The sequence below is a fragment of the Gossypium arboreum genome, chromosome 1, assembly GCF_025698485.1.
Source record: "Gossypium arboreum isolate Shixiya-1 chromosome 1, ASM2569848v2, whole genome shotgun sequence".
NCBI lineage: Eukaryota > Viridiplantae > Streptophyta > Magnoliopsida > Malvales > Malvaceae > Gossypium > Gossypium arboreum.
In genome coordinates this window covers 74,301,883-74,319,301 of record NC_069070.1, presented here as the reverse complement: position 1 = coordinate 74,319,301, position 17,419 = coordinate 74,301,883, and the positions used below count along the sequence as shown (strand labels likewise).

The 17,419-nt window shown below is 39.7% G+C and overlaps 1 long non-coding RNA gene across 1 annotated transcript; it reads left to right on the top strand.

Moving 5' to 3' along the window:
• The first annotated feature begins 255 nt into the window (after window positions 1-255).
• Window positions 256-1,836, top strand: LOC128280806 (uncharacterized). The gene is made up of 3 exons (XR_008270977.1): window positions 256-339; window positions 454-497; window positions 1,707-1,836. It is a non-coding gene; the product is annotated as an uncharacterized LOC128280806 (long non-coding RNA).
• Window positions 1,837-17,419: the final 15,583 nt, after the last annotated feature.

Here is a 17,419-nt window from a genome sequence, read left to right as displayed (position 1 = left end):
TTGACGAAAAGTCAAAGCTTCATATTTTAGTGATTTGGGAATTAATATTTAGATCTATTTTCACGCACGCTTAAGTTGGATTCACAACGGATATGGGGTAGGAAGGTATTTGGAACGTTCTTCAACGAGTAGATCTCTTGGTAAGTATTCGAACCTTCTTTCCATTTGTATCTTGTGGTTTAAGAAAAGCTGAAAACCCCTCTGTCGACTAAGGCTAAAAGGGTTTTTGGTGTTATTTGGTTTGTTGGTGCTAGTGAGGATTAAAGGCTACCGATCGAGGAGTGTGTGAAAAGCTTGGATCATCGGAGTGACTAAATCTAGTCATCAACTTCGGCAAAGGTATGAACCCAAGGGCCATTGTGGATGGTGGCCGAATGTGTAAGTGATGATAATTAGTAGTTTTCGATTTGGTTTAATATTAACATGGTCTAATCTATAAGTGGTTGATTATAGGAGAAATCGCATAGGAGATCTCGTCAAGGAATATCGCAAATCAGGTGTGTAACGAACCCTTTTTCATAGCTTAAAGCGATAAAATGCCGAAAAGCCGAAATGCCGAAATTCTGGCATTTCGAGGACTTGTGAGCAAGCAAACGCTCACTAGTTAGTTGGAATCGATGAGATGAGGATTGGGAACAATGGAAACGGTAAGGACGTGATTTTGGCGTTCACAGATAGGTTGGGCCTCGAGGGGCTGAATTAGGGCCCAATAAGATTTCGGCCCATTTGGGCAAATTTGGTAGAAAATGGAAATCATTAAATTGCATGATAAGACTATTATCTTGTTATGGATATAGGCTAAATGGGCCTAGATGACAAAATCGGCTAAGTAGGGCCATTAGGGGTTTTAGGCCCAATAACTCGATTTCGCTAAAAACGGGCCAGAATCACCGTTTGCACCCATGAATTGTTTATAAATGTTAATGAACATGGAAACCCAAATTTTTGGTAAAATTACAAGATTACCCTTATAATATGAAAATGACCATTATACCCCTAGGGTTTATATATGAACTTAATGCATGGGATTTTGATAAACATGATATGTATGATATGTACATGACATGTATGATATGCACATGATATGTATGATATGCACACGAGATGTTCATAAATGCATTGGGTTGGGTTTTTATATGAATGGAGGAAGTGAAAAGGGCTTATGCCCCGCTTATTAAAGGGCTTATGCCCTGCTTATCAAAAGGGCTTATGCCCGATTATCACAAGGGCTTACGCCCGATTATTAAAGGGCTTATGCCCCGCTTATTAAAAGGGCTTTTGCCCAGATTATTAAAAGAGGCTAGGCCTCAGGTTATATAATAAAGCACTATGCCGCCGATGGAGAGTTATGGCGGGGTGGGTCGAGTTAATCCCCACATGGTGTGTTGGTTGGTACGGTGGAGAGTAGCGGATGGTGGGTTGAGTAGTCTCCCAAATGGGTTGCATTCTTTCATTTGACATTACATGTGATATAAAAATGGGCCTATGGGCCAAACCGTTTACAGTAAAGGCTTCGGCCCAGTAATATGAAATTTGAAAAGGCTTCGGCCCAGTGTTATGAAATATGAAATATGAAAAGGGCTATGGCCTAGTACATGTTTGAGATTGGATTTGGGCTTAGACCCAACAGTCATCATTGTTTTGGGCTCGAAAGGGCTTGTTGCACACTGAGTTTCCAAACTCACCTCCTTTCCTTAACCTTGCAGGTGAGCCTTGATGTGGGGACTTGGGCCGGAGGGGATTCAGAGTAGCCACGGTGATTGTCTTTGGACTTTTAGATAAGAGTTGGTTTTCATTAGTTTCCCTTTAATTATTATTTATTTTTGGGTTGTAATAAGGCCATTTTTAACTTTTCTTTTATTTCTTCTCTGGATTATTTTATTTTTAATAACTTCAAACCTGGTTGATAATTGTTCAAATGGGCTAGACTTAGGACGTGTTTTCAAAGCGATACTTGTTTTCAAAATATCTCAACACCACGATTAATCGATTTATCAAAGACATCCACTTAAACAAATTTAAACTCGATATAACAAAGTGTGGCTATGGTTGTGGGCATGTCTAGGATTGGATCCAATCAAAGAGCTTGGTACTTAAGCAGCCTTCATGGCTCACCTCCTCTCTCGGATACCTACCGGTGCCCAACTTCCATACACTTTGTTAACTCAACAAAATATATGGTTTTAAACACTAAAAAGCGGACGTGGGTTTTCAACTCCAATGTGGCACGTCGATTCTACCATAACGTCTGGGCCAGTTTGGGGTGTTACATTTAGTGGTATCGAGCTAAGTTGCAACAACTCTACTGTGGTTCGGTCCAAAATTTTTCAAAAATTTAGGCCTAAGAAGGGTATTTTTGGAAATGGATTTTGAAAAGTTCATTTTAAAGATGTTTTATGAGTATATATGTTAAAATGGTCCAAGTTTTTTGTTTTAAATCAAGAGTTTCAAAATAAAGGGTGTTTTCAAATCAAAGTTTTTAAATTTCTATTTTCGGTGATCAAAAATATGATTTTCGAGTTTTAAATGGATTGAGAAAGAAGTGGCGCACTGAATCCCCGGCACCAAGTCTGTAAGTATTTCTGTTCCTCATATTACACTATATTAAGATATTACTGTAGATAGAACTGAGACCATATCATGACATTATGACTAGGGCAACCCTAAAAACTCTAGAATACCGAGACTGTAGCTAGGCTATGATTCTGTGAAAATAGAAACTTTAAAATACTATCTCTGCATAAGACATATGAAAAAAATAGTAAAATTTTGAGATCTTTGTAGTTAATTGATATGTGTACTGGTAATGTAGAGTATTATATGGATTCTGAGGGTAAGCAAAGTCTGCCAACTTTGGGTAGCGGTAACTCAGAGCTTGGTACTGAGGCACTGGCCGAGATAGTAAGGAAAGTGGTAGAGAAAGTATTGGATACCAAAATTAAGGAAATTAGGGAAACGCTTCAAATAGGGTGCTTTTAGTGTAAAAAGAGGAAGGATCCTAGTTCTCAAAGAACAGAGCCTCGTTCTGTGAAACATGTTAAGGCATGACCAAACTATCCAATCTGCAAAGACTGCAACGGACGTCATCCGGGTGAATGCCATAGGAAGACAGGAGCATGTCTTAGATGTGGGTCCAAGGAGCATCGAGCTCGGGATCGCCAAGTTTATTTTATTTAAATATGTGTTATGAACTGTATGCGTGCTTGATAAATGTTTCTTTACTTTGGTAATTAGATGTTCTGGGTCGTACTAAGAATTATTTTTAATTAGAGTGCGTAGCGGAAGCATAGAGGTTTGCCTTGAGTAATACGGTTAGTTGATTGTAACACCCCGAACCCGAGACCATCACCGGTGTCGGACACGAGGGGTTAACAAGCCAAATCCACATATTTCACCCACCAATTTGACATTTCCAGACAGGCTGGAAATCTAGCGTCACTGTCACCTTAAAAATCATATCTCGAGTTTCAAAACTCGGAAACTGATTCCGTAAATTTTCCCTGAATTTAGACTCATATATCCATCCATGGATTTATTTCTAAAATTTTTGGTCGGGCCAATTGGTACAGTTTATTAGTTAAAGTCACCCATGTTACAGGGATCGACTGCTCTGACCTTCGCGCGTTACAACTTGAATATCTCTCTGTAAAGGGCTTTAATACTGGTGCCGTTTGTTCTAATGAAACTAGACTCAAAATGGAATCTGTACATGTAAGGCATGACTCCTAATTCTTTCTGGATAATTTATAATAAATTTTTAAAGTTGTGACAGGGGACCCAGAAACCGTTCTGGCCCTATCTCACAATAGCTTTAATATCTCTTAACATGTAACTCCTATGACCGTTTCGTTTATTCCACATGAAAGTAGACTCATTAAGGTTCATTTACATAATTTATTAATTATTTAATACCATTCCTACAAATTTTGGTGATTTTTCAAAACCACACCACTGCTGCTGCCAGCATCTGTTTTCAACGTAACCATTACCTATTTCATGATTTCCACGATTCAAATGGCCCTTTTGCACACATAGCACAAAGTGTGATTATGATTAACCATTCCAATGGCTAATCCTTTCAGACAATTTCATACCCCATAATGAATATCATACAAACTATTATAGAATCATACTAAAAACGTATATAAGCCATTTTCGCATGGCTATCCAAGCTTACACAAAACCGAAAGGTACATGACCTTCAACATTAGGGTAGTCCTATACATGCCATTTCAAAGTTCAACCAAAATTATACCAAAATGGAGGCTTTGATAGTGTAGATGACTTCAACTTTAATGATCCCGAATCCGATCGCTAACGAGCAAAATCTATAAAACAGAGAGCCAAAGCAACGGGGTAAGCATTTTTATGCTTAGTAAGTCTCAAGCAATAAAATCAGCTTTAACTAAGGCATTACATTCACATAGCCAAATGAATCATTTCATTAATACACATTCACATAATCATACTTGCTTCACACTTCATCATTGTATACTTTCACAAGATATCAACCAATTCAATAGCTGAAAATTCGTTAGTCGATTGAACGAATGTTACTCAAACATATCGACTTTTCCAATGCACATATAAACATACCTTTTCCTTTGGGCTTTTAGAGCGTACTAATTAAATTTATTACAGCAACCAACGCCACCTTCAGCCCAAGCTTCTTGAATACAACCGGATATAACCACATGCACGAATGCCTTCGGGTCTTAGCCCGGATAGAACGACTTGCACAAATGCCTTCGGGTATTAGCCCGGATTTAACAACTTGCACGAATGCCTTCGGGTCTTAGCCCGGATGTGGTCACTAGCACAATGGCCTTCGGGTCTTAACCCGATATAATTACTAGCATAAATGTCTTCGGGACTTAGCCCGGATATCATTCAATTGCTCATGCACACACATACATCAATAATCATTACACATCCATGTTTCATTTTCGTTACTAAGGCTCAAACACAAACATATCACTTGCATAATCGCCTTCGGGACTTAGCCCGGTATCATTCAAATACTCATACACACATAAATCAATAATCATTACACATCCATATTTCATTTCACATAATTCGAGTAGGGTCATTTCTTGAGGACTTACCTCGGATGTTGTCGAACGGCTTCGACGGCTAATCGATCACTTTTTCCTTCCCCTTATCCAATTGTGGCCCTCTAAGCTCTTGAGCTAATTCAAACAAATTCAATTCATTAAAGTCTCGCCATAGCCTTGGCGAATACACATATCATTGACTCAACATCACATAACTAAGCACTTTAGTCAATTTTCTTTAATTACGCACACATTCGGCCTTAGCTCACAACAAGGTAGCCGATTACCTAAGTCAAGAATAGGCATCATTAAGCTTGCCTCTAACCGAATGCATGCACAATAATTCCCCCATGTGGCCGATTATACTTAGTCATACTTGCACAAAATCAACAATAAATTGCAAGATTTTCACATCATATGTGTACTAGGCCGATTGTACATGCAAATTTCACAACATTCTTCAACAAATTTCTTCTTTAAACAACATATTTATCACTTTCTTCATAATCAAAATATCATGTGCAATCATATATACACATATAGGTGCAAGGTCAATTTCAAGGTGTCAATAGCCATCCAAAACACAAATTTTACTAACATGCAAGAAGCATGGACCATGCTCATGAATTCATCATGGCGAATACATCACAATCATGCCCCTTTCAACTTCAATCATGGTTAAACAAAAAGAAAACTCAATGTCTTACTCAAGATGGCTACAAGAAATTTCAAGAGTAGAAAATCCATCATTGCATGCATCATTAGCAAGCTTCACATTTAGCATGCAATGGCTTTAACACATTAACAACTTTGGCCAAATACCATTCCCATGGCATAACAAGGATTTGAACCATGGCTAACATGAACATCAAGTTAGCAACTAAAACATGCATGAAACTCATAACACAACCTCATACATACCTTACTCTTGATGCAAGTTTAGCCAAATTTCCTTCTAGATCTCTTCTAAACAAAGAAAATGAAGCAAAAATCCTTCCTTTTCCTTAGTATTTTCGGCCAAAGAAGAGAAAAATAGATGAACAAAATTTTTTCTTTGCTTCTCTTTCACTCACGGCAAAAGGGGGAAAGGATGAGCAAATTTTTATTTTTGTTTCTCTTCCTACATGCTTAATTTTTTATCATTTATCACATCATGCATTAACAAAACATGTCATAACATGTTTTCCTTGCCCATATTCCCTTGTCATGGCCGGCCACTATACCATCTTTGGGGAAATTTGATATGCAAATCCCTTATTTTTGCATGCATGATCAACTAGTCATCACACATTTCCCATCATACTTTCAAAGTTTACTACTAGGTCCTTTCTAGTGAAATTCACATTTATAATTCTAAATTAAAACATCAAAATGTCATACACAAATTAACACATATCATAGGCATCAAAATAAATTTTAAATTATTTTTATGCCTCGGTTTTGTGGTCCCGAAACCACATCCCGACTAGGGTCAATTTTGGGTCGTCACAACTCTCCCCATTTAAGAAATTTTCGTCCTCGAAAATCTTACCGGTAAATAGGGTTGGGTATCGCTCTTTCATAGAGTTCTCGGTTTCCCAAGTAGCTTCTTCTATCCCGTGTTTGAGCCATAACACTTTCACTAGTGGAACCCGCTTGTTTCGCAACTCTTTCACTTCACGTGATAGGATACGAATCGGTTCTTCCTCATAACTCATATTGGCTTGAATTTCAACCTCCGATGGACTAATCACGTGCGATGGATCAGATCTATAGCGTCAAGCATCGAAACATGAAAGACATCGTGAATCTTTTCGAGTTCGGGGCAAAATCGACGATATGCCACCGGATCGACTCGCTCGGATATCTCATATGGTCCAATGAACCTCGGCTCAACTTGCCCTTACGGTACGAATCGAGTATCTTTTTCCAAGGCGAAACCTTGAGAAACACTTTATCTCCCACCGATACTCAATGTCCTTACGCTTCAGATCCGCGTCGACTTCGACGATCGGAGGCTATCTTCGACTTTCACGGATTACTTTCACTTTCATTCAAATCTCTAATCAAATCCACCCGAAAATTTTGCTTTCACCGAGCTCGGTCCAAAACAATGGTGTACGGCATTTACGACCGTACAAAGCCTCGTAAGGTGCCATCCTAATACTTGATTGAAAACTATTGTTATAAGCGAATTCAATTAAAGGCAAATACCGTTCCCATGAACCACTCGAACTCGAGGATGCAACATCTCAACATATCCTCAAGTATCTGAATTATCCGCCGATTGACCATCGGTTTGGGGGTGAAAGGCGGTGCTGAAATGCAACTTGGTACCCAAAGCTTCTTGCAATTTCTTCCAAAATCGCGAGGTAAATCTCGGATCTCTATCCGACGCAATAGAAATAGGCACCCCGAGTAATCTCACAATCTGAGAAACGTACAATTCGGCTAATTTGTCCATTGAAAAATCCGTACGTACGGGGACAAAGTGAGCCGACTTAGTCAATCTATCTACAACGACCCAAATCGCATCCTTCTTACTCACGACAATGGCAATCAATACGAAGTCCATTGTGACTCGATCCCATTTCCACTCGGGTATCGTGATCGGTGAAGTAATCTCAAGGCACTTGATGTTCCACTTTCACTTGTTGACATATTAAACACCTCGAAACAAAGTCGAGATGTCTCGTTTCATACCATGCCACCAAAACCGACGTTTCAAATCGTTGTACATCTTCGTACTCCCGGGTGGATTGCCATTTGGCTACAATGGGCTTCGTTCGAATTATCGAAATAAGTTCAATTCTTTGGAACACACAGACGACTTCAACCTCAAACAATCGTCATCATCGATCCGAAACTCCGATTCCTTGTTCGAACACACTCGCCCGCTTTGCAACCAACTCATCGTCGACCTTCCGAGCCTCACAAATTTGATGTATCAATAATGGTTTGGCTTTCAATTCAGCTACTAACACGTTGTCGGATCAAATGGACAAGTGCACATTCATCGCTCAGAAAGCGAATAATGATTTACGACTCAAGGCATCCGCAACCACATTCGCCTTTCCGGGTGATAGTCAATGACCACTCATAATCCTTTAACACTCGAGCCAACGCCTTTGTCGCAGATTTAAGTCTCTTTGGGTCATCAAATATTTGAGACTTTTGTGATCCGAGTACACATGGCACCTCTCACCAAATAAGTAATGTCGCCAAATCTTCAAGGCGAATACGATGGCGACCAATTCGAGATCATGGGTCGGATAATTTTTCTCGTGTGGCTTTAATTGCCTCGACGCATAGGCCACAACCCGACCTTCTTGCATCAATACGCAACCTAACCCAAGTAGGGAGGCGTCACTATAGATGACAAACTCTTTGCCGATTCGGTTGCACTAGAATTGGGGCTTCATCAAATAAGTTTTCGTTGATCGAAACTTTTCGACATTTCTCCGTCCATTCGAACTTAACATCCTTTTGGAGTAAGCCGTCATCGGCGTGGCTATCGTTGAGAAACCTTTACAAATCGTCAAGAATAACCTAAGCCCCAAAAAGCTCGAACCTCGAATATTTCTGAGGCTTCCAATTAAGTATGGCTGAAATTTTATTCGGTCGACTCGAATACCCGATGCAGATACCACATGACCCAAGAAGCTAACTTCTCTTAACCAGAACTCACACTTGCTAAACTTAGCATATAATTGCTTATCCCGTAAAATTTGCAGCACTAACCTCGGTGTTCAGCATGTTCGGTCTCATTTCTTGAATAGACCAAGATGTCATCAATGAACACGACTACGAATCGATCCAAATATGGTCTGAAAATCCGATTAATTAAATCCATAAATGCCGTAGGGCATTAGTAAGCCCAAACGGCATCACTAGGAACTCATAGTGACTATATCTCGCTTCTGAAGGCGCCTTTGGAGTACGTCCAATCTCGAATTCGCAATTGATAATAGCCCGATCTCAAATCTATTTTCGAGAACACCGAGGCTCCTTCAGTTGATCGAACAAGTCATCGATACGTGGTAATGGATATTTGTTCTTTATCGCCGCTTTATTAAGTCGACGATAGTCGATCACAACCTCATGGTTCCATCCTTCTTTTCACAAACAACACCGGCGCACCCTAAGGCGAAAAACTCGGCGCAGCAAAACCTCTATCCACCAATTCTTGCAACCGAGCTTTCAACTCCTTTAATTCCGTTGGTGCCATATGATACGGAGCTATCGAAATTGGAGTGGTACCGGTACCAATTCGATGCCAAATTCTATTTCCGAATAGGTGGTAAACCCGACAATTCTTCGGGAAAACATCCGGTATTCACAAACCACCGCATCGATTCGGGTTTCTTTTACGATTCCTTGTCATCGAGAACATACGCAAGGTACGCTTCGCACCTTTTCTTACATATTTCCGCCAACATTGCCGATATTACACCGGTAACCCTTTAAGTCCGTTGACTCAACCCGAATTATCTCGTTATTCGCACACCTCAAATCGATAGTCTTGCTTTTGCAATTTACAACCGCATCGTGCATGGTCAACCAATCCAAACCAAGAATAACGTCGAATTCATCGAACGGCAAAAGCATCAAGTCCGCCGGAAAACAAGAACCTCGGAACACTGGGGACTTTTCTTGCACACTTTGTTGACAAGCACGTAATGACCCAAGGGTTTGACACCGAATTACAAACTCGAGAGACTCAATAGGCAAAGTCTTCTTGGATGCTAAGGTTTCACATATATAAGAATGAGTAGAACCGGGTCAATCAAAGCAATCACATTAGTATTGAAAAGAGTGAAAGTACCGGTAATGACATCTGGTGAGGTAGCATCCTCGCGTGCGCGTATGGCATAAGTCCTAGCAGGAGCACGAGCCTCGGATCTGATGGTAACATCTCTAGATCCTCTCTGACCGCCACTAACATTGCCCACATTTCTAGGTGGCCTACCTCAAGCAGTGGTAGCACCCGGGTTTCCACTCTGACTTACATTTTGTTCAAGCAACCTCGGGCAATCCTTCATAAGGTGGTCGGCCGATCCACACTTATAGCGAGAGCGATCACGTAACCAACAGCTCCCGAATGCCATTTGCCACAATGTAGACACTCGCCTCTCTCGATCATTTCCACCATCAGCGATCGAAGTGACTCGTGTGGTCACGGGGTCGATCGCGTCCTCGTCTAGAAAGCCCAAGCGCCTCGACCGGCTCACATCATCTCGAAATCTCTTGATGCTGTTGAAGAGACTTTCCGAGGACCTTTTCGAATTCTCCGCCTCCCACATCAACTTTTGTTTCTCCTTTCTAAGCTCTTGACTTTACAAGCTCGCTCAACAAGTACTACGAACTCTCATATTTCGAGAATGCCAACGAACATCCTTATATCATCATTCAGCCCATCCTCGAGCGTTTACATAATAGCTTCGGACGAAATGCATTCTCGCGTCTCGGCTAAGCCTCACAAATTTTCGTTCGTAGTCGATGAATCGACATAGAACCTTGCTTAAGATCAAGAAATTCCTTCGCTTTTGGTCGATGAATCTCTGACTGATATACTTTTTTCGGAACTCGGTTTGAAAGAATTCCCAAGTCACTTGCTCTCTAGGCACCATAGAAGTCAAAGTACTCCACCAATAATAGGCGGAATCGCGTAGCAAGGAGATGGTACACTTTAAGCACTCATCGGGTGTACAAGATAGCTCATCGAGCACCCGGATAGTGTTATCCAACCAAAATTCAGCTTGCTCGGCATCGTCACTATCCGTAACCTTGAATTGAGTGGCCCCATGTTCACGAATTCTGTCGACTGGGGGCTTACTTGACCTTATTTGGTCAGTTACCGGAGGTATTGTAGGTGCGGGGGTTGCATTAGTCGGGAATGGAGGTTGTGGAACAGCCGTGTTAGTTCGAATGTATTGGTTGAACCAATCATTCATCACACTATAAAAGGCTTGCCTAGCCTCATCATTCGGATTGTTGGCCATAGGTTGAGAGTCCGCCGCCCATCCCTTGCGCGGAGCAGCAGCGCCACACTCTCCACATCATCAGCTATTGCTCGGTTGGGATCGGGATCCATTGCTATAAACAAACACAAAGTCAAATTGTCGAAATCACCACACTATCAATTCATCATTTAATGGCATGTATAGCTAGACCCCAAACATATCACGGTAGTCCTAGAATCGACTAAACCGTGGCTCGATACCAATAAAATTGTAACACCCGAACCCGAGACCATCGCCGGTTATGGACACGAGGTTAACAAGCCAAATCCACATATTTCACCCACCAATTTGACATTTCCGACAGGCTGGAAATCTAGCGTCACTGTCACCTTAAAATCATATCTCGAGTTTCAAAACTCGGAAACTGATTCCATAAATTTTACCTGAATTTAGACTCATATATCCATCCATGGATTTATTTCTAAAATTTTTGGTCGGGCCAATTGGTACAGTTTATTAGTTAAAGTCACCCATGTTACAGGGATCGACTGCTCTGACCTTCGCGCGTTACAACTTGAATATCTCTCTGTAAAGGGCTTTAATACTGGTGCCGTTTGTTTCTAATGAAACTAGACTCAAAATGGAATCTGTACATGTAAGGCATGACTCCTAATTCTTTCTGGATAATTTATAATAAATTTTTAAAGTTGCGACAGGGGACCCAGAAACCATACTGGCCCTATCTCACAATAGCTTTAATATCTCTTAACATGTAACTCCTATGACTGTTTCGTTTATTCCACATGAAATTAGACTCATTAAGGTTCATTTACATAATTTATTAATTATTTAATACCATTCCTACAAATTTTGGTGATTTTTCAAAACCACACCACTGCTGCTGCCAGCATCTGTTTTCAACGTAACCATTACCTATTTCATGATTTCCACGATTCAAATGGCCCTTTTTGCACACATAGCACAAAGTGTGATTATGATTAACCATTCCAATGGCTAATCCTTTCAGACAATTTCATACCCCATAATGAATATCATACAAACTATTATAGAATCATACTAAAACGATATAAGCCATTTTCGCATGGCTATCCAAGCTTACACAAAACCGAAAGGTACATGACCTTCAACATTAGGGTAGTCCTATACATGCCATTTCAAAGTTCAACCAAAATTATACCAAAATGGAGGCTTTGATAGTGTAGATGACTTCGACTTTAATGATCCCGAATCCGATCGCTAACGAGCAAAATCTATAAAACAGAGAGCCAAAGCAACGGGTAAGCATTTTTATGCTTAGTAAGTCTCAAGCAATAAAATCAGCTTTAACTAAGGCATTACATTCACATAGCCAAATGAATCATTTCATTAATACACATTCACATAATCATACTTGATTCACACTTCATCATTGTATACTTTCACAAGATATCAACCAATTCAATAGCTGAAAATTCGTTAGTCGATTGAACGAATGTTACTCAAACATATCGACTTTTCCAATGCACATATAAACATACCTTTTCCTTTGGGCTTTTAGAGCGTACTAATTAAATTTATTACAGCAACCAACGCTCACCTTCAGCTCAAGCTTCTTCGGAATACAACCGGATATAACCACATGCACGAATGCCTTCGGGTCTTAGCCCGGATAGAACGACTTGCACAAATGCCTTGGTATTAGCCCGATTTAACAACTTGCACGAATGCCTTGGTCTTAGCCGGATGTGGTCACTAGCACAATGGCCTTCGGTCTTAACCGGATATAATTACTAGCATAAATGTCTTCGGGACTTAGCCCGGATATCATTCAATTGCTCATGCACACACATACATCAATAATCATTACACATCCATGTTTCATTTTCGTTACTAAGGCTCAAACACAAACATATCACTTGCATAATCGCCTTCGGGACTTAGCCCGTATCATTCAAATACTCATACACACATAAATCAATAATCATTACACATCCATATTTCATTTCACATAATTCGAGTAGGGTCATTTCTTGAGGACTTACCTCGGATGTTGTCGAACGGCTTCGACGGCTAATCGATCACTTTTTCCTTCCCCTTATCCAATTGTGGCCCTCTAAGCTCTTGAGCTAATTCAAACAAATTCAATTCATTAAAGTCTCGCTTGCTAGCCTTGGCCGAATACACATATCATTGACTCAACATCACATAACTAAGCACTTTAGTCAATTTTCTTTAATTACGCACACATTCGGCCTTAGCTCACAACAAGGTAGCTGATTACCTAAGTCAAGAATAGGCATCATTAATCTTGCCTCTAACCGAATGCATGCACAATAATTCCCCCCATGTGGCCGATTATACTTAGTCATACTTGCACAAAATCAACAATAAATTGCAAGATTTTCACATCATATGTGTACTAGGCCGATTGTACATGCAAATTTCACAACATTCTTCAACAAATTTCTTCTTTAAACAACATATTTATCACTTTCTTCATAATCAAAATATCATGTGCAATCATATATACACATATAGGTGCAAGGTCAATTTCAAGGTGTCCATAGCCATCCAAAACACAAATTTTTACTAACATGCAAGAAGCATGAACCATGCTCATGAATTCATCATGGCGAATACATCACAATCATGCCCTTTCAACTTCAATCATGGTTAAACAAAAGAAAACTCAATGTCTTACTCAAGATGGCTACAAGAAATTTCAAGAGTAGAAAATCCATCATTGCATGCATCATTAGCAAGCTTCACATTTAGCATGCAATGGCTTTAACACATTAACAACTTTGGCCAAATACCATTCCCATGGCATAACAAGGATTTGAACCATGGCTAACATGAACATCAAGTTAGCAACTAAAACATGCATGAAACTCATAACTCAACCTCATACATACCTTACTCTTGATGCAAGTTTAGCCAAATTTCCTTCTAGATCTCTTCTAAACAAAGAAAATGAAGCAAAATCCTTCCTTTTCCTTAGTATTTTCGGCCAAAGAAGAGAAAATAGATGAACAAAATTTTTTCTTTGCTTCTCTTTCACTCACGGCAAAGGGGGAAAGGATGAGCAAATTTTGATTTTTTGTTTCTCTTCCTACATGCTTAATTTTTTATCATTTATCACATCATGCATTAACAAAACATGTCATAACATGTTTTCCTTGCCCATATTCCCTTGTCATGGCCGGACACTATACCATCTTTGGGGAAATTTGACATGCAAATCCCTTATTTTTGCATGCATGATCAACTAGTCATCACACATTTCCCCATCATACTTTCAAAGTTTACTACTAGGTCCTTTCTAGTGAAATTCACATTTATAATTCTAAATTAAAACATCAAAATGTCATACACAAATTAACACATATCATAGGCATCAAAATAAATTTTTAATTTATTTTTATGCCTCGGTTTTGTGGTCCCGAAACCACATGCCGACTAGGGTCAATTTTGGGCTGTCACAACTCTCCCCCATTTAAGAAATTTTCGTCCTCAAAAATCTTACCGGTAAATAGGGTTGGGTATCGCTCTTTCATAGAGTTCTCGGTTTCCCAAGTAGCTTCTTCTATCCCGTGTTTGAGCCATAACACTTTCACTAGCGGAACCCGCTTGTTTCGCAACTCTTTCACTTCACGTGATAGGATACGAATCGGTTCTTCCTCATAACTCATATTGGCTTGAATTTCAACCTCCGATGGACTAATCACGTGCGATGGATCAGATCTATAGCGTCGAAGCATCGAAACATGAAAGACATCGTGAATCTTTTCGAGTTCAGGGGGCAAAATCAGATGATATGCCACTGGATCGACTCGTTCGGATATCTCATATGGTCCAATGAACCTCGGGCTCAACTTGCCCTTACGGCCGAATCTGAGTATCTTTGTCCAAGGCGAAACCTTGAGAAACACTTTATCTCCCACCTGATACTCGATGTCCTTACGCTTCAGATCCGCGTACGACTTCTGACGATCGGAGGCTATCTTCAGACTTTCACGGATTACTTTCACTTTCTGTTCAGCATCTCTAATCAAATCCACCCCGAAAATTTTGCTTTCACCGACTAGGGTCAATTTTGGGCTGTCACATTGATAGTTGGAAATTTCGAGGACGAAATTTCTTTAAGGGGAGTAGAATTGTAACACCCCGAATTTGGGCCTAGAAGTATTGGGCCTTGAGTGTGGGTCCATAAGGAGGTTTTATATAGGTATTTAATTGTGCAATAAAATGACACAATTAAATGTTTGCTTTAGTGGTTAATGGCTTTGAGAAGTGTTAGAGAAATCTTGGGTTCAAACTTGGGCTTTAGCAAAAATTTTGGTATTAAGTGAAAAAAAAACCTGGATGCTTGGATGTGGGTTTTTAAATTATTGTGTTAAATAAATGACACAAGGAAGCTTGTAGTCTAATGGTTGTGGTGTCATTAAGGTTGTATGGGAGCACGGGTTCAAGCTTTGGCTCTTGCAATTTATTTTGTTTTTTTAAAGGGAACCCGGACTTTGGCCTTTAGACCTTATAATTAATTGGGGATAAAATATGACACAAAAAGCCTTGTGGCTTAGTGGCAAGTAGCGTGTGGAGCATTTAAGGGGAGGCATAGGTTGAATCCCATGGCAAGCAAAGAGCATTTATTTTGCTAACAGAAGTGGCAAGAGTTGGTGTTGAATTTAAACTCTAATGTTGGAGGATCCCACATCGGAAGCTAACATAAGAGTGGATGCTGGTCGGCTTTAAATAGAGAGAACCATGAGGAGAGTAGAGGTACCTTTCTTGGTGATCCCTTTCACAGTATGGCGTGCTCGTTTGGGTTGGGCGTCGGCTAAGAGTGTCGGAGCGTGGATTAACTCCAGCCTCCTATCGGTGTGTATTTCTCAATACTCTAGGCGTAGGATGGCTACTTGGTCATGATGGTAGAAAGGAGCCATGTACCTAACAGACCTACTGCCCAATTGGATAAGTTGTTTGATTGTGTAGTAAATATTAGACTAGGCTAGGTGAATCTCATATCTGTGGCTAGATTTGGGCTAAAAGGGCCACACGAGCGTGTGGGCCCATTTAATGAGAAAGGGCTTTAGGCCCATTCGTATTTTATCCTATTTAAAATACTTTGGTTTACAAAATTACCAAAATACCCTGCTTTGTAAAATTACTAAAATACCCATTGGTTTATAAAATTACCAAAATACCCCTAGTTTGTAAAATTATCAAAATATCCCTAGTTTGTAAAATTACCAAAATACCCCTAATTTGTGAAATTACTGAAATACCCTCGACCTGTAAAATTATTGAAATACCTCGACTTGTAAAATTACCAAAGTACCCTCGATTTATAGAATTACCGTTTTACTCTCGATTTATAAAATTACCGCTTTACCCTCGATTTACGTAATTACTGCTTTTACCCTCGGTTTACGTAATTACTATTTTACCCTCGATTTATAGAATTACCGCTTTTACCCTAATTTACATAATTACCGCTTTTACCCCGATTTACATAATTATCGTTTTACCCTTGATTTACGAAATTACCGCTTTTACCCTCGATTTGTAATTACCATTTTACCTCGATTTATAGAATTCTTGTTTTACCCTTGATTTACGAATTCTTTGTTTTACCCTCGATTTACAAAATTACTAAAATACCCTTGGTTTGTGAAATTACCGCAATACCCTCAATTTGTAAAACTACCAAAATACCCCTATATGGTAAAATGACGAATATGCCCTTATGTTAGTATGACCGATGTGCTTAGGATTTACATATATTGATATTGGATTAGTTAAGTTTGAGTGATGTGGTGGTTATCGTAGGCGATTGATTTTGGAAGCGTTTCAACTTCAACCCGTAATGTGTGTACTAACCTCGTAATAGCTTAGATTAATATTTGATGAAAAGCGAAAGCTTCATATTTTATTGATTCGGAATTAATATTTAGATCTATTTTCACGCACGCTTAAGTTGGATTCACAACGGATATGGGGTAGGAAGGTATTTGGAACGTTCTTCAACGAGTAGATCTCTTGGTAAGTATTCAACCTTCTTTCCATTTGTATCTTGTGGTTTAAGAAAAGTCGAAAACCCTCTCGTCGACTAAGGCTAAAAGGGTTTTTGGTGTTATTTGGTTTGTTGGTGCTAGTGAGGATTAAAGGCTACCGATCGAGGAGTGTGTGAAAAGCTTGGATCATCGGAGTGACTAAATCTAGTCATCAACTTCGGCAAAGGTATGAACCCAAGGGCCATTGTGGATGGTGGCCGAATGTGTAAGTGATGATAATAGGTAGTTTTCGATTTGGTTTAATATTAACATGGTCTAATCTATAAGTGGTTGATTATAGGAGAAATCGCATAGGAGATCTCGTCAAGGAATATCGCAAATCGTGTGTAACGAACCCTTTTCATAG